Source organism: Equus asinus, chromosome 10 (genome assembly GCF_041296235.1).
Source record: "Equus asinus isolate D_3611 breed Donkey chromosome 10, EquAss-T2T_v2, whole genome shotgun sequence".
NCBI lineage: Eukaryota > Metazoa > Chordata > Mammalia > Perissodactyla > Equidae > Equus > Equus asinus.
In genome coordinates this window covers 90563167-90589177 of record NC_091799.1, presented here as the reverse complement: position 1 = coordinate 90589177, position 26011 = coordinate 90563167, and the positions used below count along the sequence as shown (strand labels likewise).

Here is a 26011-nt window from a genome sequence, read left to right as displayed (position 1 = left end):
GAAAATAAATTTGTCTGCCATAGTGAATGAAATCATAGCTACTATAATACAGGTTGATTTATTATAGCCGTGGTTTCACTCATGATCCCATAATAAAAACAATACTAAAAGCTCAAACATTTTATATTATCAGGAAAATTAATTGTGAAAAAAATGCTTCAAATAATAATTAGCACTATGAGAATTACTCTTTTTTAATTTTGGATAATTTGTTTAAAGTTAAGACAGTTAATTGTCAGCATTCAAATCCAACCTTGTTGAAAAAAATTACAGTAGAGATATCCCTTCAAAACTCAGTGACTTAACTGTCACCTCTGCATTTTTCCTGTTAAAATCTTTCTAGAGGATCACCACAATTTTCCTCTGGCTTTCTAATCATGATTTCAAACTCAAGTAATTATGTTGTGTTTTCCATGATTTCAAGTATAATTTTGGTTGTAAAATGTCTCCTTATTAAATATTCTTGTAGCAAAATAATTACATAGTAAAAGAAAGCAACTCCAACACCAAAAAAGGAATGATGAATTTTTGCTTTCAACAATTAAGTAGTACCAATATCCTACTGTGTACATTTTCTTTTTAAGAATGGTACTGCTATAAAAAGTGGGGTCTGAATTTTTAGTCAGCATATGATGAGTTTGAGAATGACTGTGATATTGGACATAGAAATATTTTTATTTATAGATATTGGTTAGTGATAAAAATGTTAAATGCTTAGTTTGTGGCAATAGAAGGAGGAAATATAAGAGATCTTTCCTTCCAGGAAGTCTAAAAATAACAAGAGTATTTTTTTAATGTGATACTAAGTGACAGATTGAATGGCTATATTTAAAATGTCATTTAATTCTTCTCATAGTATGTTATTCATGATTGCATTATTATCTTCATTCATTAAATTATAAAAGTGTTTCAGTGGAGAAAACAACTCTGATATGTGAAAGAAAGTGACAAAAATAATCTATAAGATTACTATCTTTTAGCACTGATCTTGCTGACTCTTCCTTCTTCCACATTTTTCCACTTTGGCACCCTTCACTTCTTTGCTGTCTTTTCCTTTTACGTTGTTTTTACATTTTTAACAGACACTATTAATACTCTGAGGAACAGATTTGACTGATGTCTCAGAGACCTGTATTTGTGTCTCGCTGGGACACTAGATACTTTCTGTGATCTTCCTGCTTTTTATTCTGTTCATATTCCTGTGCTAATGCTTGTGTATGATCAGGCAACTCAGTATAAGACAACCTCCCATTTGTCTCCATCCACTGGGAAAGGAGTCATGAGGATGATCCACAGTCAATCAATAGATCAGGAGTCTTGAGAATGGACAAAGAGCCCAGAGTGTTATCACACATTATCTTTGAGTGACCGGATTGGGGGATGGGGTGGAGAATTGGAGGGAAATCAGTGTTCCATCCAAGGTGTAAAGAGGGCTCCTGGTTCCAAACTTGGGTATAGGTAACTAACTGAATCATCAGACTAATCATTTTTAAGTTAGTTGTGATGTAAAAAATCCCCCCAATTGATAACAATTTATTATCAACACTATGTTGATGAGACAACATCTTGAATGCTTTTTCTTCAATATCTAGTAATGGCATAGGCATTGCATAGGCCAACTTTAATTCATGTTCATTTAAACAGAGCATTATTCATCAGGATTCCTTCACTCTGTTGAAACAATGCTCAAGTGCTCAAAAGAAGATTGAGTAAAAAAGTTCCAGGTTAGTTAATATCTATGCATATTTACAGGAGCAACCTTCTCAGTTGAAATAGAAGACTATTCAAAGATTCCCATTCAATCTCAAATGACTTTCTTGTGATTTGTTTCCTACTCATAGACTTTCTGTTCAGGCTACAGACCCACACTAAAATTTCACTAGGTCATACACCTATGAATCATCTTGTGGAGAAGGTTCAAGGCAGCCTTGGTAATTAACAACTAATTGCTTAAGTACAAGGCCTCGGATGTCATATGTAAAATGAGCCCAGAGTGACTTGTTAAATCCTAAGACTACCATGAAAATAAAAAGTCGCATACCAATTATGTGTAAGAGTTGATGCTTTGAGAAGTCTCAGATAACAGTTGTCAAATAGGTGGCATATTGTGAATATAAGACATTTAAAGTAGCCTTGGAGCTTTATTAATCCATTCGATTTGCTGTGAATACACACACACACACACACACAATGTACTGCCATATATTTTATTCTTTGCTGCTTCCATGGGACAAAAACATCAATTCTCATAGGAAAAAAAGTATTTCAAGGACGTTTTTTGTTCTAGTTTGTGGTTGTGTAATTAAGCTGATATTATTCATGCTAAATATTTATCACCTCCATGAGAACTATATCTTCCTCAGTGGGACTGGCTGATAGGAATAAAGGCAACCTGCCATCGTGCTTTGTTCCTAGAGATGCAAAGATCCATCAAAGTTGCTGATGCTGTCATACAGTTTTAACATTTTCTTCCAGCAAAATTTCAGAAAATATGTTTACCTGGCTTGAGGACAGCTTTTAATCTTCCAGTCAAGAAAGACGACTTGGGTAAAATGGGAATAACCTATAATTCTCCAAAGCCCCATTTCCTACAGTTGCTTAACTCAGCAGTATATTTTGAGACTTTTAAACAGAAATACATTACTGAAAACAAATTCCATTTGAGGAGTATTTCAGATAATGATTTAAGTAACTACAAACTAAATAAACCGTTCTGAATATTATTGACTATTTCCTTCAATATGGAAAGAATTTTAAGGGAAGAAAAAGACAGTTTAGAAATGTGTCATGTGCTCTTTGGGCATTATCTGCTATAAGGAGAAATAAAATATACTATCGCAGAGTAGATAGTATAATGACATTTCTGTAAAATGTAAGAAATAAATGTCTTATTTTCTTCTTTTTAAAAGTAACTCAGGTCGCTAATGCTTTTCTAATTCCCAATATATCACAGTAGTTTTTTGGTCTCTTTTATACACTAATAAAGACAAATTATTTTTTAAAAGAAAAAATAGGGGCTGGCCTGGTTCATGTGCTCCACTTCAGTGGCCCGGGGTTCACAGGTTGGGATCCCCGGTGTGGACCTGTGCACCACTCATCAGGCCATGCTGTAGTGGCATCCCATATACAAAATAGAGGAAGATTGGCACAGATGCTATCTCAGGGCTAATATTCCTCAGCAAAAAGAGGGAGATTGGCAACAGATGTTAGCTTGGGGTCAATCTTCCTCACAAAAAAATTAAAAAAGAAAAAAAGAGAAGAAAAATATATCACATTGCTTAAGTATTTTAGTCGTTAGATTATATAGATTCTAGACTCAAAAAGATTTGACTGATTTTTTTTCAAAATTAATATTTAGAAGTTATGTTATCTAAAATAACCAAATACTGTTTTTAGGAAGGCATGTAAGTCAGAGATACTACAATCTCTCTAAGAAGACAACTGGATTTTACAAAAGACTTTTCTTTTAATGTAAAATATGTAAATTCACTTTGGAAACAAGGAAAGGATTCCATACATATGCTACAAATACTCTGTGAAATTTCTTTAGATATAGCATAAAATGCAACCAATTAATGGGAAACACAAAGAACTATCTCAGAATTCTCTTGAGAAAACTATAGTTTGACTGGGGAAATGAGTAGATACAAACCCTACAAAAGACTGACATTCCTAAATAAATGAATGAGGGCTAAAAGTGAGGTTGACCCTGGGGTCTTAAAAAACAGGATAAACAAGCTAAACACAAAGGATATAAATAGAATACAACTGTCTTCTCCCCCCACCCACATTGCCCAAGTAAACACGTCCTGTGGAATTCATTCTTTCCTTTCCCCTGGATGAAATCTAGGGCATATCACAAGGACTATTCGAATCACTTTTAGATAATTCAAACTTCCACTTACTCGAGTCAAGAGAAATTTTAGTTTAGTTCCATCTATTTTCATAATTAACATATCCAGTCCTGTGTAAAAACAAAATAAAAATAAAAAAAACAATTTTTTTAACTTAGACTGTTTTCTTCTTATGTCCGAATTTTCTTCACCACCTCCAAAGGTAGAAAGAAAGAATGACAGTTGAGGAGAGACAAGAAGTGAAGGCAAGAAAGCTCTCCTTCGCTGGTCACTGACCTGGTGTGTTAGCACCGGTACCCTGTGGCTATGAATGCCCTTTGCAGCTTGCCTTTTCTGTCAGGTGGCACTGTATCAATTCATCAGAACTCCCTCCTCCACTCTAAAATCTCTTGGATATCTTACCTCTAGTTCCCCTACATAGACCTTCCATAGACAAGCATAGCTTTACAGGTCTATAGATAAGACTTCTATTTCCCTACACGTGTCCTTCTGTAGACAAGTCTGCTGGTTATAAACCATTTTTAAGCCTCTTGGCAACTCAGGGTATGCTTGTAGCTTCTTTTCACTGATCTCTCCCAGCCCTCCTCAAATGGTCCAGGGTATATCTCTCTCATGGTTCCTTGGAAAACACTCACCTCCCTTGTTCTCAGAAATGCTGCACAAGCAGGCAATCCGCACTTAAGCAACCTCTGTGTACTTGGTCCATGGAACAGTTACGAGTCCTAACCTCTTAGCCTTTGAAGTACTTAAATCTGAGTCTGATGTGTCTGTTGTGTCCTTGAAATTCATGAGACACGTGTTACTTCTCCAAGCAGCCACATCAAAGCTGCCGTCCCTAGGTTTGTGTGCCCACGGTGAAATGAAGCACTTTCAAAAGATTTCTCTCTGAACCTCCAACTCTCTGACAACTTGAACTTTGAACTGTCTATAACTTCCACTGCGTGAGGTGTCAAGTTTCAAAACCAGTACCTGACCAACACATTCGCTAGCATGTCTGAGTGGTCTAAGTTAAGAATATGGGGACCGCTTCAGCAGCCTGGGGTTTGCTGGTTCAGATCCCAGGTGCAGACATGGCACCGCTTGGCACACGATGCTGTGATAGGCACCCCACATATAAAGTAGAGGAAGATCAGCACAGATGTTAGCTCAGGGCCGTGTCTTCCTCAGCAAAATGAGGAGGATTGGCAGCGGATGTTAGCTCAGGGCTAATCTTCTTCTCCAAAAACAAAATAAAAAGAATATGGGGATAACTGGTTTATGTTATCTTCAACCAAATATGAGACTGAAAAACCTCCACTTCAACACTTGTTCAACTCCTTTGTAGGAGGGTATCTGCATACAGCTGGGATGGAATCTTCATAAGCAAACAGAAAAATGGAGAGATGGAAAGATTTCCTTTTGATATAGTCAAGTTCTTCCCTGATATATCAGATTGTAAAATCTAGAAGGAACCCGGAAAGAATCAAACATCGCTCGTGGAACATAGATGAGCAAAACCAGAAACAATTAGGTTTACTGAATATAGCCATATTCATCCAATGAATTGATTTATTCCTTGAAAATGTATATTTTTCAAAATTGTTTGTACTCAAACTGTGACCATCTAAAACATATCTATAAAATACACATAAAGACTGATAGTATTTTTCAAGTTTAAATCATATAAGAACTTAATATTGTAACTTATTAGGTCAACCCAGATTGAGATATAAATGATGTAAGTAGTCAATGAATTGAAATAGCCAATATCCATTTCTTACAGCCATCAATGAGGTAGATGTTTTGTTCTTCTGAATAATAAGTATGCTCCTTGTCAATAATGCTAACCATAAATCTACGTACAAGATGCTTCCTTTGCATTATGCTTCCATGCATTAGCATACTAAATAGACATTCCAACATGTACTCTTCTACTCTGTATAGGAATGCATATTCCCTTATATTATTGAATACTGTACTATGAGAAAGAGTGATAAACTTTTCTTGTATAATGGTCCTAATTCCAGTAGTTTAGCATAAGTTTTTTATGCATTGATATTTGTTCTTTTATCCATAGACTACTCTTTTGTATTTCAGTTTGCCCCAAATCTCCTTTATTACATAATTCTCTGTGATGAATTATTTTGGACAAGTTATTCTAGTACAGTTTGGTTGTTTTTGTCAATAGAGACATATTGACTGGGAGATCTAAAGAAAATTCACAAGAAGTAAACTTTTCACTTATTCAGTAACAACACCAAAGCTTACTAAATTTCAAACTAGGATTTAACAAGCTTCATGGATGGCTAGTGTCGTCTCATTTTAAAAATTGTGGATTGCTATACAAAATTCTAATGTAGTCAATCAGTGAAGATATTGACACAGGAAGGAAACTATTTCTGTATTAAATGAATGAAACCAAACGTGTATGGACCAATTCTAAATTTATGAGCTAGTAACTGTAGATATACAATTAATCTTTTACTAAATTACTTTTCTAATTTGGTTTTATTAATTGTTATACAGGTCTTTCAAGATAATTATTTATGATTGGCTAGCAAATGAAAACTATTGCTAGTTTCTCAATGTCCCTTGTATTTCCCAACTTTTGAAGACAACAAAACCAACAAAATAAAACAAAACAAAAACAACAACATATCTGGGGAACAGGTTTACCACTGGCTACAACATACCTAAAATAAAGCTATTTTATTTAAAGTAATGATATTAAAGGATATAGACAAACATTATGCAATGCAAAAAAACAAATTTAAATAAAAATGAAAACATTAAATCATTATATTTATCCTGTGAGTTTCCTTAATACATCTTCAAATTTTAACATTACTCAATGCATAAAAATGATGCTAATGAGTTCAATTTCCTCTATCCTTTTCCTACCTGGTCCCCCAAAAATAAATAAAACAGGCACATTTTAAGCCACATAACCATAATAAGATCCAGTTTTTTAAAGGGGAATTCAACAAACATGAAGTTATGTAGAGGCCCAAATCAAAATGCCATTATCTGGTAAATTATGGTGATACAATTAAGTAATTTAAATAATTCAGAACAATCACCAGGGGACTTTATCCTACGTTTGCCTAAATCCCTGAATAATTACACTAAACTTAAATCTCTTTTTGACTGAATGGTTCCAGATATGGTAGAAAGGCAGCACTAAGAAATATTTAAAGTTATAAATCATTTAAAGGAAAAGTTTTTAAAATTAATATTTTAGTATTTTTGTAAAGGTAAAAGAAAACAGGCTGATGTTAGATGCGAAGAGTATACATTTCTTACATTTTTTCAATATATTTCTTCAGGCATCCATAACACGGTGTAATAATTGGGGCTTCTTTTGCTACTGAGCAGCAGCAACGGAAATAATGTGTATAAATACATTATGATGATCCTCTTTTCAATAAATGTCAACTGAGTAAAAAGTACAATTGTGTTAGAGTCACAAGAATTCTTATTCACTTCAAATGTCTTCATATAACAAAAAAAAGAACAAAAAGCATAAAGCAAAAAGCAAAATTTAAAAAGGACAAAAAAGAGGGAGAAAGTACAAAGGTTTCCAGTTGATCATATATATATATAATGCCTGGAATATATTGTTTTATTAATTTTTTGTTCCGATGTCATGGAATGAACCTTTCAGTGTTATTGCCTATTTTATACAGAAACCAATATAATACTTGATAAGAAACAAATAACACTGACAAAATGAACAAGAGTTTTCAATAATCCTTGCACAGAATTATGCACTTCTTTTGTATACAAATTAAGGAAATCCAAAACTCCTTGTTTTGAGTGCAATATGAATCTATCTCTTTGCAGGAAGCACAATATGCATTTCTTCTTTCATCTCTCACCCGATTAACTCCCTTGACAAAAGACGCATGTGGATCTTGGGAGGGTTCACAGTCTTTTCTTTGAATGTTTCAGATATGCTGAATTGTAAGAGTGGGAGTGTCATATCAATTTCACTTGGATAACAAGTATTTTTCAAAAATAATATTTTTCTTAGGTGTCTTCAGACTCAACATAAAACCTTACAAAGTGTATATGACCAACTCTGTTCTAAGCTTTGAAATAATAGAAGCATAACCAGAAAATAACTTTGAAAATAAAATGATTTTTTATATTCAAATGAGATGATTTGGAAATTGATTGTAATTAACTTTGCACTCAACACTATGTTCTCCTCATTAATGAAGGAAAATACTAGAATGGCTAAACACAAGGAGAACTTATTTTATATCAATTATATGGACCTATTTCTTTTAATGAGCAATAGGCAAGATGAAATATAAATTACTCCTGTAAAATGAAAAATATGAGCCATACTGGAGAGGAGATCATCTACATGAGGATCCTAACACATTCCTTTCAGTTCATTGATATGGACAGTGTTGCATTGTTATTTTATTGACAACCTCTCTTTTTGTTTTTTAATCTTGGTGATTTCATAGATCTATTTCTTAAATGTCTACAAAACTACCTGATTATAAAACAATAAAATTATAATACTAAGTCCTTGAAAATAGAGTGAACCAAAATTACAGAAAATGGTTGGAGATATTTCACAATTGTCATTTCTATGACATCTCGAAAATTGTAATAATCTCTTTCAAAGCTCATTAAAATCAGTGAATAATTTTACAAGCAAATCTTACATTATTTTTTAGTTCTTCAAAGCCAAGTAACCTTCCAAGTTAGTGGCCACATAATATGCCCCATGTTCTTGCCATACATCAGGTATTAGAATTATATTTGATATCTCCACATGAATAAACATGTAAAATCTAAAAATTACCATGGCCAAAAGGAAATGTGGATCTACCTTCCTTCTAAAGTCTGCTCATTCAAAGTCTTCTCCTGTCAAAGAACACCCCTCCTATCCAATTTTTCAAGACAAAAATATAGAGATTATATTTATACATTTTTCCTTATCCTTCATATCAATTTATTTTAGAATATTTTTCCAACTCTAATTTGAAATAATATTTTCACTCTGTCCATTTTTTCTCTCTTTCTGAGTACTACTATAATCTTGCACTTGGATTATTGCAATAATTTCTTAACTTGGCATCCCACCTCAATTCTTGACCCATATGACTCAGCTGATCAAATAATTCTTTAAAACATAAAATTATACGATGTAATTTTTCTGTCTCAAATCCACCAATGATTTCCATCTATTTCAAATAAAATTCAACCCTTCCCTGGTTAGCAAAGTCTGATTTACCAGTCTTGGGGACTCCACTTACCACTGTGGACCTACATGTGACCATTTTGAAAGAATATACAGTATTTGGTATTGTTATTGCAGTTTTCATTAATCCACAAACATGTGGTATTTAAAATTATTATACTACCCAAAATATAGAAGATATTTACATTTTGGATATAAACTATAATTATAGAGGTAAAATACGAAGGAAAAGTTAAAAATGGAAAATGTCACTTTCTGGAAATCCTTAAATGCATATTCAGTGCAAACAAAATGCAGTTGTTAATACACAATTTATTCTCTGAATTCTTACTCTCTCGTTAAAACTTGTAGTCCATAAGGATGGTGAGGAAGGGAAATCTGAATTTGCCTTTATTTTAGTCATTAGAAATTAACAAGCATCATTAAGTTTCTAGCTCAATTTGACGAAACATGATTTTTAAGATGAAACATGATTTCTGCATGAAAAGAACAGTAAGTTTTTCATATATCATAGTAAAGTATTCACTTAAACTCTATTGATACAAGAATATTCTGTTTTTATGTTTAAATTGTCTTTGAAAGTCCCTCAGCACTAATGAGACCCCTACCAAAAGAGAGAAGAAACAGTCTGTGAGACGATCCTAAGTGGGGAAAGATGCTTGGCATGGCCAAAGAGCTTTACAGAAGTCAAGTGAAGGCATGGAGGTGGAGAAGAAGATGAGCCCTAAGAGGCAAAGAAGAATGAGGATATGGGCACCTTTGTAAATTTTTTTAAAAATATGAGAAAATTTGACAAGACTAAATAAAATCTGAATGTAGGTTCTTAAAAGTTTATGTTGGCTGTGATGTGAAGTGTTGTCTTTAGAGGGCAAAATTGCAAGCAGAACATCCAGTAAAGTGGCCATTGCAGTTGTCCCAGTTGAAAGTTGATGGAGGCTTACACCAGCATGACATCAGCTAAACTGGCAAAAAATTGAAAGTCTATTAACATTTACTGAGATGGATAAAAGAGAGTAGCTGGTTAACTGAAAATATCAACAGATACATTTAAGAAATGATAGGCTTTAACTATCTGTAAACAAGTGGTCTTCAAAGTATGGTCCTCGGCTTGTCAGCATCACTGGTAAGTTGCTAGAAATGAAGATTTTCAGGCCCAACCCTAAAAATACTGAATAAGACATTCATAGAGTTGAGGCCCAGTAATTGAATTTTAACACACACTCTGGTTTATTTTAACAAACACTGAAATTTGAGAACCATGCTGTAAGCTATACATGAGAAAACGTCAATTACAGAAATTCATATATATGAATTTATGGATTTCAGAGCAGAAGTCTGACACAGACATAAATTTGGAAGTGATCCACACACAAATAGCATTTAAAACCATGGGAATGGGTGAAGTTACCTATACTGAGTGAGATGGAAGAAAAATGCCAGGACTGAGGCCAACATTTTGAGTTTTTGGTAGCCTGTAAAAAAGGAGCACCCAGAGAGACAGGAGGAAAGCTAGGGATGTGATATAGTATGAAAACTGAGTAAAGAAAAGGATTTTAAAAGAAGGAATTGGTAAACAATGGCCAGGAAAGACGAGAAATTCAGCACACCTTAAAAAGTGGTGTGAGGGTTAATGTTTAACAATTAGATCTCTAGGGGTAAAAAAAATACAAAAACCGATTAGTAATGTTTTCCAATTTCTGTTCTGTAAATACTCCCAGCATGGTTGATTTCAAGGTACCAATCTGACATCATTGAATAGTGTACAGAGTTGGCAAGAGGCATATAATAACATCATATTATATAGTATTTCTGCAATTTGGTACAATGGATATAAAACAGCCTCAAAAACATTGATAATAGAAAATATAAAAAAATAATAAGAAACAAATGAGTTGTTAATATTTATTACCAATGTTTTACGTAATTAATATATAATTAGATATAAATATGTAACTAATTTTTAATAATGGCTCTGTTTAACATCTACCTTGCAAAATTCCTGAGAATTAACCAGTTTTCATGGGCCTGTATGAACCAACCCCTGTATATCATTGCTTACAGATCTAAGACTTCCAGTGAGGTTTTCCCAGATCCTATGAATCTCTTATATTGATACTCTTATATATGTAACACATATTTGTTAACTTTACATTGCCTACTATATTGAGCTGTGCAAGTGTGGGGTCATGCTGTACTGTGTAATACGTATTCTTAAATTAAATAGCACAGAGCTGACTATGGAATGTTACACAATAAAATTATTAATTTATTAGTACATCTATGACCTGCTTCTTATAGCTCCAAAGTCTTTGAGTGGAAAGAGCATTTCTGTAGAAGACTTTCAAACCTTTGAAGGTTAAATCTCATTCGAATTATATTCATGATATAAATGTATTAGCTCATGCAACTTTCAAATCTGACATAATTTATGCAAAATCCTGACATATTTTCTCAAACTTAGGATATATGTCACCTAGGAATACAGTATCTCTGCTTGGTTGACTTTTGCTGGAGCTTCAAGGTAAAAAGACAAGTGTGATAATCATAGCAAAGTAGATCAAGAGGGTGCACGATAGTTTTGAATAAGCTTGGGACTTCAACCTTATTGATTTGAACTGAATTATTTATGGATTTTTCTTTTTTCTTTGTGCCAAGGAAGTCATTCTTTCCAAAGTAAAAGAAAACCAAGGTTAATTTATCTTCTGAAAATTCTGAGTCCTTCTCCTAAAATGAAAGCTATCAGAGACCCCAGACACTGTCCTAGATTCTGAAACTTTGAGCATGAGTGAAATTCACTCAAAGCCAAGTTATTTTCCTTTGCCAAACAAATGCCCTTATAACTGCCAGAGGACACATTCCAAATGCTCCATACCTGTATTAGTTTCCTAGGGCTGCCATGACAAAATACCACAATCTGCGTGGCTGAAAATAACAGAAACATATTGCCTCACAGTTCCAGAGGCTAGAAGTATCAAGGTGTCAGCAGGGCCATGCTCTCTTTGAAATCTTTAGGAGAGAATCTTTCCCTGCCTCTTATTAGCTTCTGGTGGTTTGCTAGCAACTCTTAAGAGTTAGTTGGCTTGCAAAGCATCCCTCCAATTTCTGCCTCTATTGCCACAGGCTGTCTTTTCCTTGTGTGTCTCCATCTTTTCCTCTTCTTACGAAGACATCAGATATGCTGGATTGGCACGCACCCTAATGACCTCATCCTAAATTGATTACATCTGCAAAATCTCTATTCCAAAAAAGGCCACATTCATAGGAACTGGGGGACATTCATAGGTACACAGGACTTCAACATATCCTTTTTGTGGACACAATTCAACTTAAAACAACACCTTACTAAGTATGACCTGTTCTGTCTCTAGAAGAGTAATAAATATCCCCTTGAATGTATCATAGATTTTAGCTGACAGACCAACTATTAAGAATTTAATTATTACACAATTGCTGTTACACAGTTAATGTCTGAATTTTGACAAAGATATCACAAAATTAATATTATTCTTTTCAAATTTAACATATAATATATTCTTTTAGATATTTTAAAGTTGCATGTTAGTTAGTTTACAATTGTATTTCAATAACACTCCTTTATAAACTCAAATTAAAATTACATTTTATTTAATGTGAGGTTCAAAGTGTTTTCATTCAATTGTTCCTTTTAATGTATTTCTATTATAGTTAATCATGCTTCCTGTTCATTTCAAGTTGAAAAAATTCTAAATGACAGAAAATATCATTAATTTTTTATCCATTAAAACCTGCTCCCTTGCATGCACCTTGAATAAGTATATCCATTTAACAGCACTATAAAAATGTTGGCGTGACTGTAATGAGATCATTAACTTTATTGCTATAATCATGGTATGAAGCTAAACTGTACCCTCAGCAACAGAATTAGTGTCCAACTGCTTTAGGTGTCTCTCCAGGAATTTTCACAGTACAACATGTACTCCTTTGTAATTGAAAAGTTAATTATCTACCATTCATGTTTTAGTTTTTCATCTTAAAAAGACATTTCATCATATCAGGTCATGAAACAAATTTTCTTATTTACCTATCTTTTATTTGTTTGGTCTGTTTGATGTACATAATACCATTCATATTATGAAATTTAAAATAAGTGTAATCAGTCATAACATTTCATTCTTATTTTAATGCCAAAATTAAGATTGCAGTTACTATGTCTCTTACATAATCTTATACAAGCAATGAAAAATTAATATATTTTAACATTAAAATTTTGTTTAGCTATGCTTTTTTTAAATCAAATAATAAGTAAAAAGATCAATAATAAAGCAAACAAATCAACTATTGTATGATCCAAGAGTAGGTGAAAGGGGTATAAAGATTAAGGATCTCTCAGATGAGTCAGTTCAAATTTTTCAAATGAGTGAGTGAGGTGCATATGACTGTAATAGTAATAGAAACAGAAGATAACTTTGCTGTAAAATTGCAGCATGTGGAGGAGAAAATCATACTCCTGTGGAGCACATTAGGAAAATAATAAGGAAAATACTATAAGACAATGAATTTAAAAGAATGAAATAATTGACATATAAAATGAGGAAAAGAAATAATTATGGATTAATAAATAGATGACTTCCCAAATAAGTAGAAGATCAGATAAAGCAAGTGCAGGAAATAGGAAAAAGTAGAAAATAAAGGCAATAGTAAATATCAAGTTTAAAACGCCAAAATTCTAGAAAAGACATTGAAAAACCTAGAGAATTTTTCTCTTTCTTTTGAAAAGACAAAGATGAATAAAAACAAAAATTGTGGTATAGTATTATTTAGTTTAATTTTGAGCCTCATTCATTCAAATTTTTAAAGTACAGCTCAAAAATTACTCATAATTTAGTAGATGCAAATCAAAACAAAGATGGAACCTTAACTTCCCACTCATGGGAGAGACATTTAAGAAGTTTCATGATATCCATCAATGTAACATCAATGGCATAGGAAATGAGAATGTTCATAATCTTTTGATGATAATTTAAATTAATGGATGCAACTTGACTGGTTGGCAATATCTAGCAATATTTAAATATGCTTTATTTTTACCCAATAATCACAAGAAGTGAGTGCAGGATAATTATTTTGTTATTGTAAGGAAAAGCTGTACATTCAAGTGAGATCAACCAGTTAAACATACTATGAGTCTTTCATAGGTTAAATACAAAACAAAACAAAACTGTGCATCCATGAAAGAATGAGGTAGATCTCAAAGGGCAGAAAAGTATATTCTAAGACATATTAGTGAATACAGTAAGGTAGAGGAAAATGTGTGTACTATGATTGCCTGTGTGAAAAATTTGCAATCCTTTGGGAAGGCGCTGGGTGGAGGGTGATGGAAGATTTCATATTTCACTTATTTTGTCTCTATTTATTTTCTTCTTATTTATTTATTTATTTCAATTGCAGTTACTAGGGAGATGATCTTGATGGTCCTTTTAGTTTTTATCATTATACTCCTCTATTTTTATAAAAATTCATTAAACATTGTATAAAAACATCACAGGAAAGAGTGAAGAAAGGGTATTCAATAAATATTGCTGAAATTTAACATTTGAAAAAAATCAATTTAAAGCCTTACCTCATTGTACAAATTACCTCATACTACACATTCATTAATTCCAGATGGACCAAAGTGTCATTGAAAGCAAACTGAAATGTACTATAAGGAATCTTTATGGAACACTAAAAGAATGAAAACTTACGAATCTTAGAGGTCTAACAGAAACTATAAAATAACCCCCAAAAACTATGCACATTGAAATAAAGAATTAGTTAAGGATATTATAGGAAAATTCCTCATCAATATCTGACAAATAATAGGTCAAAAACATTAAACATATATGGGTGAGTGAAAAACAAAAATCAGAAACCACTTGTCAGAACCAAAGAGAGAATCGGAGCCAGAGACCTGAGAGGGGGAAGGGAGCCCTCTCTATGACAAAACCTCTATGGTCAAAACCTGTCATAGATACATACGCTAAAAGCCAGTGTTGAATATCTGTGGAACTCTGGAACACAAGGTTATCCCCATCATTTGGAGGGTACTTGGAAATGGGCTTCCTGTACATGCCTGAGTTAAGAAGGGACTTCCAGCGTTTTAAACCGGAAATAGAAAAATACCCCTGGCCTGGGACATGATTTAGAGGCATGCTACCTATTCTGGATGACGGGTGGGAAAAGAGTCATCGGAGAAAAATCAGTGGCGACCTCCCCTGTGAAAACTTGAGTCTCAGGAGACATTAACATGAAAACTGAACCAGAACTAATACAATCCACTGGATCCTAGCAGAATTAAAAACAAAATCTACACATAGGATGTTTATAAACACAGAATACCCACAAAATTCCTAGAGAAGACAGCACCCACTAAAGATAAACCCACAAACTACTAGAAAACACATGAAAAACTTACCGCCACAAGAGTGTCACCAGAGCAGAAAAGAACCTAACTCACTCCGTAGAAATATGGTGAATTTCATTAATTGGGCAAGTAGTAAGGAGGTTGGAAAATCATGACCAAAATCTATGATGGAAAATTTGTTTCAGTAGAGATGCCAAGAGAACAACATATCATTAAGTGAAGAAACAATATAAGAATAAAACAACCACGATTCTAGTAAATGAATAGGCAGACCACAAACATATAATTTCTAAGAAGATAAAGTATAATTAGGAATAAACCGGGGAAAATGTTTAAAATAAAAGCAATAAAAGAAAGATGAGATAAAATATGATTAATATCTTTTTCACAAATCTAATTAGTAAAATATATCCATCAATGCTGACAACAACTGTAAAGAATTGCTTTCATAATTGCTTGTGTGTGTGTGTGTCAATGGTACAACACTTCTGAATAGGATTTTGATAATGTTCATGTAGAGTCCTAAGTAGTCAATGACTGATTTCTTAATTCCTTTTTTGAGAGCCTGCTCAATAAAAATTGTCCTAAATGTAAAATGTCTTGTAAATATAAATGTATTGGTAGTAGAAATATGGATACAGAAAATATTTTACCATATGGGGTTAAATTATATAAACAAAAACATATATACCCAGGGGATTATTGCCTGGATTCTAAAAAACAGTATTTACTGAAAATATAATAATATCTAGTACTAGCCAAATGCCTGGTGTGTAATTATTTAAAAATATTTTTGAATATATAAACAAATGGAAGAGTAGTTGAATCAAAGTAGAAGGGTAAATATATATATATATTTACTTATATATTATATTTTATTATTATATATTTACTTATATATTATATTTTATTATTATATATTATATATTTATATGTATAATTATATATAATATATATTATATAATATATATTTATTCATTTATATATATATATATATAAAATATTGGGTGAGAAATAAAGGAAAGCTACAACACCTCTGTCTAAACCCTGAATAAAGTTTTGAGAATATTTGGATAAAATTCTTAAAAGTAAAGCCACTGAATTATAAATCATTTAAGTAAATTATTTTTAATATATTAATAAATTAATTTACTGGATAAATTAAATGTTATTTATCTCTTTTAATTTTTAATAATTTCTAAGTATTATTTTACAGTAAAAGGCAGATAATTTTTTAAAACCCAATTCAGAATGTATACCCTTCAGAAAATAAAACACATTCACTAATCCCACCCAAATATTAAATTCTTATCTTAGTCTATAACTTTCTCCAATGGTTTGCTTAATCAGCTTGGACTGCTATAACAAAATACCATAGACTCAGTGGCTTAACAAGTGGATATTTATTTCTCACAGTGATGGAGTCTGGATGTCAAGATGCAGACAGATTCGGTTCCTGGTGAAGGCCCTCCTTCTGCCTTGTAGACAGCTGCCTTCTTGCTGTGTCTTCACATGGCCTTACTTTGGTGTGTGCAGGTTGAGAGAATGAACAATCAGGTCTCTTCTTCTTCTTACAAGGGCACTAATGCCATCCTGAGGACACCGCCTTCATAATCCAATTTAAACCTAATTACTTCCCAAAGGCCCCACCTCTAAAACCATCACATTGTGGATCAGGGTTTCAACATATGAACTTTGGGAGGACAAAAACATTCAGTCCATAGCAATGATTATGGAATAAAATTCTATTACATTAAAATACAAACATTTTCCCAAAGTATTTTGCCTATATTTAATGTATTTTTCATTCCTTTTCAGTCTTTCATCAGTCCTTATCTTATTTTATCTTATCTTTCTTATAGCAGTTTTCATTCCAGAAAAATCTTTAAACTTTCCTCCCTTTATTTACATTAGTGAAATTTTCTCTATTTCTACTCTTTTGACAAGACTGATATCTCCTTTTATAGGATCCAATTCTTCTTCTATTAAACGTTAAAATTCTTGATAGTTTTGCCGTTGTTCATCTTTCTTCCTATCTCTGTGTCTCTCTTCCTCGAAGTTCCCCCACTTCTCTGATATTTGGAAACTTTGGGGGAGTGATTCCCACATCCTGGATTTCCTACTGACATGTAAAGAGTGAGAAAAGTCACTTTCCTCCCCCAAATTTAATGGAAATCAATAAAGTCAACTTGAAAAATGTCCTCCTAGCTCTAAGCTTCTGGAATCTCTTTCATCTCTAAATTCAGTACTGATTTCCAGCCAGGACTGCTATCATATATCTAGACGATTGCTTGCTGGAAATCTGTATACTATTTGTATTCATAGGAAAAACAACATTTCTAAAGCATCAAATATATCTTTACCTCCAAATTTATATTTCCAGCCCTGACCTGATCTCTGAAGCAAATATCCAACTAGTTACTCTATGTTTCCAATTTAGATGTCTCATAGATATCTCAAACAAACATGTCACAGCAGAACTCTTGACTTATTTCTCCCACAACTATCTCCAACATTATTATCACATTTCAGTAAATGGCATGATCACACAGCCAGTGTGTCATGTCAAAGGCTAGAAGTCATTCTTCATTCCTTATTTCCCTGAACTTCTTACATCCAATCCATTAGCAAGACCCAGTGGATCTATCTTTTACACAGACTACAAATGCATCCATTGCTCACCATAACCATTACTATCACCATAATCCAAACCACAATTACTTTTATCTAAACTGTAATAGTCCAGTAACTCTCTCTGCATCCACATTTGTCCACTGGAATTTATTAGTTTCATGAAGCAGATCAGATTAATTCATTCTCTTACTCAAACTCACCAGGACCTTCTCATTGCCATCAGCATAAACTTCGGACTCCTTACCATGGTTTACAGGACCTCACATGACCTGTCTTCTTGCCACCATTTACAACACAGTTTTTATTCTTATTTTGACTAAGTCAACTCTATGTAACATCTTATTTTTTCTCCAATCTGCCAAATCTTTCTTTTGTTGTAGGGCCTGGAAGCATTTCCTTCTGCAGACCTTGCCCAGAGGTCAATAACCCCTTTTCCCAAACCCTACGCTTTAAAGACCCTTCAGATCACAAATAACTGAAACACAAAATGTTTCTTTTTTTTTTTCCTTTTTTCAAATGATGTGGGATTTTTTTTAATGTTCTAAGAAGTTCATTAACCCAATGAGCATTTGGGGATTATGGAAAGATGGTCACCCCAAAGCTGAACTAAGACAAAGTTGAATTGTAGACGAAAGGATGTAAGTCTGAAAGAGTGAAAAAGTGAGCGTGGGCATGTGTGACTGTGTGTGGTTTGTGCAAGTGTGTGAGTCTGTTTGACAATGTATGACAGTGTGTGACAGTTTGTGCAGGGGTGTGTGGTGATGTGTGAAAGAATTTGGGTGATAGAGAGTATGTGTGTGTGTGGGTGTGTGAGTGGATCTATGAGGATATGAGTGAATCTTTGTGATTGAGTATGAGTGAGAGTATGTGAGAGTTTTGTAGTTGTGTGTATGTGAGTATGAGAGTGAGTGAGATGAGTGAAAGTGCGATTGTGAATGGATTTGGGTGAGTGTGTGAGAATGGCTGAGCATGAAAGAGAATGTGTGAGAATATGTGAGTCTGTGCATTTGTGAAGGTGTGTCTGAGTCTGTGTCTGTGTGTGTGTAGGAAGGAGGGCAGAGAGGAGAAAACCTCAGGCTTTGAACTGCTGAGCCAGAAAAAGAGAGGAGGCTTTGGTTTTGACTGGCTACCACAAGGCCCCAAAGTGGGTACATACCAACTCTAATTCCTTCACCTTACCTCTGCTAATTTTGTGTCATTTTAGAGAGACTTAGAACTGCTTGAAAATCCTTGGGAAAAATGAGACATGGAGAAGTTCCCTGAGGAGATTGACAAGATTCTCCTGTCCCAGGTTCAAGAGCTTTCATTCCTCAGTCCCCACAGATCCATGCTACCCCTCAGGCTCACACCAGTTTGAGGTGAGAATAGATCTGGGCAGGGGAGAGGGAGCCTTGATAGGCCAGCTTGCATTAAAATTTTGAATGTTGACAGAGATGGTATGTAGATCTCCATTTATATTCTTGTATCAGCTGCCTGGCTTGTGAGAAGAGGGCCTGTGTTGAAGCCCTCAGTCGGAACAATTCCCCAGGGTCATGTCTCCACAATATGACAACCAACAGATGGGTGGTCTGGTTCCCTAACCGGAAACGAACCCAGTCCATGGCAGAGTGCCAAATCTTAACCACCAGACCACTAGGACTGGCACAAAAACAGTACTCAATGCGTTAATATCTCTCCAACTACTCTTTAAATTTCTCACTTTAAAGACTTGTGATATATTAATTACATAATCATATATATCATTCAAAATTATATATGTAATAGTGGGGCTTCCATATATACTCTTGTTAACCCACCTAAAATTAATATGTGAAATATCTTTGCCCTTCAATTTGCAGGTAATTCATTCTCTGAATATAACATTCAGTATATGGGAAGCACAGTGAGAAATCTCAATTGTTATTAATTAATGACACACCTACCTCTTTCATGAAAACAGAACTTAATTCACTTTTATTAAGATGTTTATTAAGAGCATTTTGTATTCTATAGTTCTCGGTAGTTTTGTTTTAGATACCTAGGATGTCGTTAGAGATTTATAGTGTATATAGTTTGAAACTATAAAAGCTTTTTGCCTCCTCTTCCTTTAATGTAAAATTTATAATAAAACATTATATCAATAGATATATAAATACAGATATAAGTATATAGACACACATATATATGATAGATATGATTTTACATATAGATACAGATATATACACTCAGATCCTCTCCAAAGTAATAAAGTATTTACAATGTTTAATATATTGAAAATAATCAGATTTTTCTCATGTCATACATCACTTTCTTCTTTCTTTCACACACCTGAAATTCTTGTAACTGTTTACATTACTGATAAAACTTCTAATAAATTCCAGTTTCCCAAACTTGCTTGAAGATTAAGGTTGCCTGGGATACTTAATAAATGTTCTCATTCTTGGACCTTAACTCAGACCAAGGAATTCAACATCTTGTGAGGATGAGGGACTGGGACAATTGTCATCATCAAACAAGTAGGTAAACTCAGTACTCCTAAATGGCGTGTGACCCTGCAGAGCACCTCAAACTATATCCAGCATGGAGTAGAAAGCAAACAAATGTTTATTAACTGAAAATTAAATGGGTTCTATGTAAGTTTGCTAGAGCTGCTGTAACAAGTACTACAAACTGGGTGGCTTCAACAACAGAAATTTGTTGTCTCGCAATTCTGGAGGCTAGAAGTCCAAAATCAAGGCGTTGACAGGGTTTGTTCCTGCTGAGGGCAATGAAGGAAGGATCTGTTCTAGAACTCTCTCCTTGACGTATAGATAGTTGTCTTCTCCCTAAGCCACTTTAAATCTCCCCTTTATGCAGGTCTGTATCCATATTTCCTCTTCTTCTATGTACACAAGCCATATCAGATCTGGGACCCACCCCAATGACCACATTTGAAACTGATCACCTCTTTAAAAGGCCTTATCTCCAAATAAGGTGAGGCACTGGGGGTTAGGACCTTAACATACGAATTTGGAGGGAGGGACACAATTCAACTCACAACAGATTCAATGGCAACTATTTATTTTCCAGTATTATCCATCTATATCTAATTTCACTAATTATTAACAGGTATATATTCACCTCTCATTTTCTTTTTAAACTTTCTTCCCTCTACCATTTGAGGGAATTATATATGCGTACAGGCTGACTTTGTGATCAAGGTGAACGTGTCCAGACACTTTCCTGGACAGGAAGCACAAAAAGTCCTCACTGTTCACCCTCATAGAGAAGTTTCTAATTTGTTTCTGCCAAAACTTCAGAGTCGGGGTAATTCCTCAAAGCCTTGCAGCAAATTCTCCTTTCTCATTTGACATAATCAAGTGAGTCTGCATGTCTTTTTTCTTTTTTTTTTCGTTTTGAGGAAAAAAGAGGAACCCTTAAGACAAGAGAATGAAAACTGCTGGGTTAACCCTGGCGGAGGTGAAAAGATCAAAGACAAGGTACAGCCTTCCGGCATGGCATCTTTTGTCGTGATGAACAATTAATGAGCACTGGAGAGCACAATCTGCTGCTTTAAGCATCCTGTCCTGACGCGGGAAGGCATACGAATCTCAAGTTTTGAAAGGATTCTTATTTTATAAGCAAATACTTTGAGGATCTGGGCAGTAGATTCTGAAGATTTTATCTTATGTAATTGGTTTAAAAGAACCATGGATTATGAAAGTTATAGGAAACTATCGGTTTCTTAATTTGGTTGCACATCTATTATTGATATTTTAAACCTTTTATCTCCCTTCATTTTTTCATTTTATGAAGACCTGATACAATTATTCTTTTCCACTTTTAAGACAGACAATGGTTTTCAGATTATTTGATACATATGCAGATATACTATCTCCATATTTGAGCTAACTATAGGGTGTTTCCCAGCCCTCGGCTTCTTTGTTCCTTTGTCCCTCCATCATACTCTACTTACAAAACCCTGATTCTTGCTTTATCCAACATCCCTGCCCCTCTGCATCTGCATCTGATAAACGAAATTTGACGATTGGAGAAAAAGACACAATCACGGTAACTGTTCTTATTTTAAATTCATAAGCATCTCCCTGAAGGGGACCATTAGAGCTACCTGGAATCCAAATAGATTCCCTAATGAATTCCCTCTCCCACATACAAAGGAGAGAAGTCTGCACTTTTTATCTTGTCAAACTTCAAATACCTTCTTCTCTTTCTCTGCTGATGACCTTTCCCTTTATTTTCTAGAAAATAGGAAGCATTCTGAAGAAAAATTGCATACATTCCCCCAAAACCCCATCTACAAACTCCCTACGTGTATATACGTATGAGCGTTTCTCTGCCCTGCTTTCTGTTAAAATGGAAGAATTTGTCATGCTCTTATCTAAGTCCGATGCCTACCTGTCCCTTGTGTATGGGATCTTATAACATCTCTCCTATTCAAACATTCTGCTCTTACAACAGTCTTCCATATTTCCATCATCATTATTTTATTTAGTTCCTGTTGAATCACAACAGGAGATGTAAAACTATTCTATAATACAACATTCTATTTTAAAACAGGCAAAATACTTCCTTGATCCCACATTCCTCTCCCCATACAAGGCTATGTCTGCTCCAATATTAGATAACACTCCTATGGGAAAACGAGTCTGTACATTCTTGTCTCCAATTCATCTTTTGTCATTTTCTTTGGAACAAACTCCAAATATTTCATCTCCATTCCTTCAGGTCAGAGTTTGTTTAAGGTCGTCAATGACTTCACATCCCAATAGTTCACAGTCATTACCTTGTTCTACACCATAGGACACAAATCAACCACACCTTATTTTCTGAAGTGCTTTCTTTATTTGGTTTCCAGGACGTTACTCTCCAGAGACTCATTCACTCTCTTTTTTTCAACTTTGTGGATAACTTCGTCTTAGGTTGTTTTGCTGGATCTGTTAAAGCAAAAATTATTCTGACGCTTGTTAAAATGTAAGGAAGACTTTATTCAAGACTATTGCAATGGAGGTATTGCAACTGGAGAGAGAGAGACTGTGCTCAGCTCTGAATGGAGCAAAGACAACTGGGGATTTAGAGCCAAAGAGCAGAAAGAAGAGGTCAAAGGATGAAAATTAAGAGGAGACATCAAGGGTAAACGATTCTTGCAAAACTGACTTAACATGTTTCTTGCCAAAGGCAGATCAAGGACTTACACATCAAAGGTGGGGAATGAAGAAATTGATCAGATATCAAGGGTAGGGTGATTCCCACTAAACTGACTTAGCAGGAGTCTTGCTAAGACTAGGCTGTTCAGGTCAAAGATAGGATGAGGGCCAAGGTCAAGGCCTGGTCAAAATTGTGGAGACTGACTAAAGTTTGGTCAAGGACAGAATCTTTGTCACATCTCACTTATTTTTACTAAGTTCTGAATTTTAAAATGCCCCATGGCTGAGTCTTCAGGCCCTTTCTCTTTATCTATATTTACCTCCTAGGTAATTTGATACAATACTGTGGCTTTCAATTCCATCTATATTCTTTTAATTTTCATCTTTCAGTTTATAATCTGCCTATTTTCCCTAAATGCAGATACGTATATCCAACTGGGTACTAGACATGTCCACTTTGATTACTTATATTAACTTACACCTTAACATTTCTAAAAACTAACCCTTGATTTTTTTTCCCCCAGATCAGCATCTCTGCCTTCCATGGTTCTCATCTCAACAAATCACAATGAATTGTGGAGCATTCCTTGATACTTTCTTATTTCATTCCCACATCACTCTATCAAGCCCTTGTGACTTTAATCTTGAAAAGAGATCCAAAGTTTGACCACACCCAGCAATGTCATCTAGGCTCATAAGACCTTTGACTCCTATCTGGCCAGCCTCCTACCAGGTCTCCCTTTTTCCACACTTGTCCTCCTTTATCCTACTGTTCACTCAGAAACCAAAGCAATCTCTTTCAAATGCAAATCATACAACATTACTTCTTTGTTCAACACCCTCTAGGACTTTCCATTTTACAAGGATCTTTACAATAAAATTCAAGTTCATTACCAGGAGCTTTGAGGGAGGCCCTACCCAATCTGTCCTTGGAATTCTTTTCTTTCCTCAGCTATTCTTGCATCTTTCCTGCTTTTCTTATTTTGCTCCAGCCACAATGACTGATGAGCTTTGAACACTCCATACATACTCCCACATCTGTGCCTTGGCTCTGGATTTTCCCTTTTCCAAAAATTGTCCCTTAATTTTGGATATGACTCATTTCCTTATTTAAATCACATCTCTGCTCACATATCAATTTATTCAAAAAGCCTTCCCAAATTCTCTATATAAATAGAGCCACATCCTGATCCATCACTCTTTATGTACTTACCCTGACTTATATCTTCATAGCACTTAGCATCTATTTATATCTACTACATTTTTTGCCTGCTGCTCCCTACTAAGAAATAAGTTAAATTATAAGAAGCATTTTGAATTTTTTTTGCTGCTGTATCCTGACACTTTAAAACTGTCATGGCAAGTATTAAATACATATTTATTGAATGAATAAAAGTACACAAAGCGTGCATCTAAGTTCAATATTTTTCCTTCTGGAAAGTGATGAGGATCAAGGCTGCCCCAGGGAGAAGCCCAAGGTGTCCTGCTCTACATACTGATCTGTATCATCCTCTGGAAGCATAGGACTCCTGACTTAATCCAATCTGATTTCTTATCTAAAGTTATAGGACCACCCAATAACCAGACCCCACCTACACTGCTACCATTTGTATGATTTTTTTCATGATCTTTCTTTTGTCTTGTAATGAAATAACTCACATACCTATGCCTTATAAATTTAGCTCTAACCATCCACACATTGCAGCTCTTCACTGCCCATGGGTCCTGTTCCCATGTCTGCAGTTCTTCACTGCCCATGGGTCCTGTCCCCATGCCTGCAGCTCTTCACTGCCCATGGGTCCTGTCCCCACACCTGCAGCTGTTACTCCCATGGGTCCTGTCCGCATGCTACTCCACTCTATTCTCTGAATAAAAGAGCACTACTGCCAGACCTTGAGGGTCTAAGAAATCTTTCTTTCAACTCCTTGACTCACCAAGCCCGCATCAGAAAGTATATAGGAAGCACAGAGATAAAGCCCTTACACATGATGATATAGAAGTAATCTCATTAAAATTGGAGAGATGTATAAAACTAGGTCTGTATTTTATTAATTGCAAAATACTTGAATCTGGTAGAAGTGTCCTTAGCTTTAAAAAGGAATTAATGCCCTAACTAATGTGATTATATACATCACAACCCTGTCTAAATTGGTATACACATATGGATTTTATCTTCGTCAATTTCTAAGATTATGAGTGATAAAGCTGATATAAGTGTACATTGGTGTAAATTGGAACTTAGGGTTTTGTTTCTGTCATTCTCTATATTCTTCTCAATAACAGTGCACTATCTCAAGAAATCACAGACTGACATTCAATCAGAATACATGATAAAAGCCTATAGATTTGAAGAAAAGGAAAAGTCACGCCTTGAGACATAGTGAATTTTAATTGACCCAAAGTGACACAGCTACTAAATGGTGAAGCAACAGAACTGTAATGGAGAGCTCATCTTCTTACATAATATACAACATTGTCATACTGTTGAGCTGTTTAATTAAATACTTAATAATAAGGAGTCAGAGGTATAGCATGATGTTGAAGAGGATTTTTTATTTTCTTTTACGTGTGTCTTGAAAAATGGAGAAGGAGGTGATAATACTGATGATCTAGTCAGAGGGTAGAATGGCTGCAGTTAGGTGAGAAAGCAAAGAACTCTGACTGCAGCAAGGTGCCAAAGGAAAAGCTGAGAACTCTATTTTCAAGTAGCTGTGGCAGATAACCTGGACAGATACTCTGGGGCAGAAGAGGCGTGATGTCAGGAGAAACAAGAAACACTGCAGAAATTAGACTGAGGTAAGTGATTCTCATCAGGATG

General features: G+C 34.5%; 1 protein-coding gene across 2 annotated transcripts in view; it reads right to left on the bottom strand.

Annotated features, from left to right (window-relative positions):
* Positions 1–26011, bottom strand: part of CDH12 (cadherin 12) — a 935429-nt gene that overhangs the window by 588711 nt on the left and 320707 nt on the right. The window lies entirely within an intron of this gene.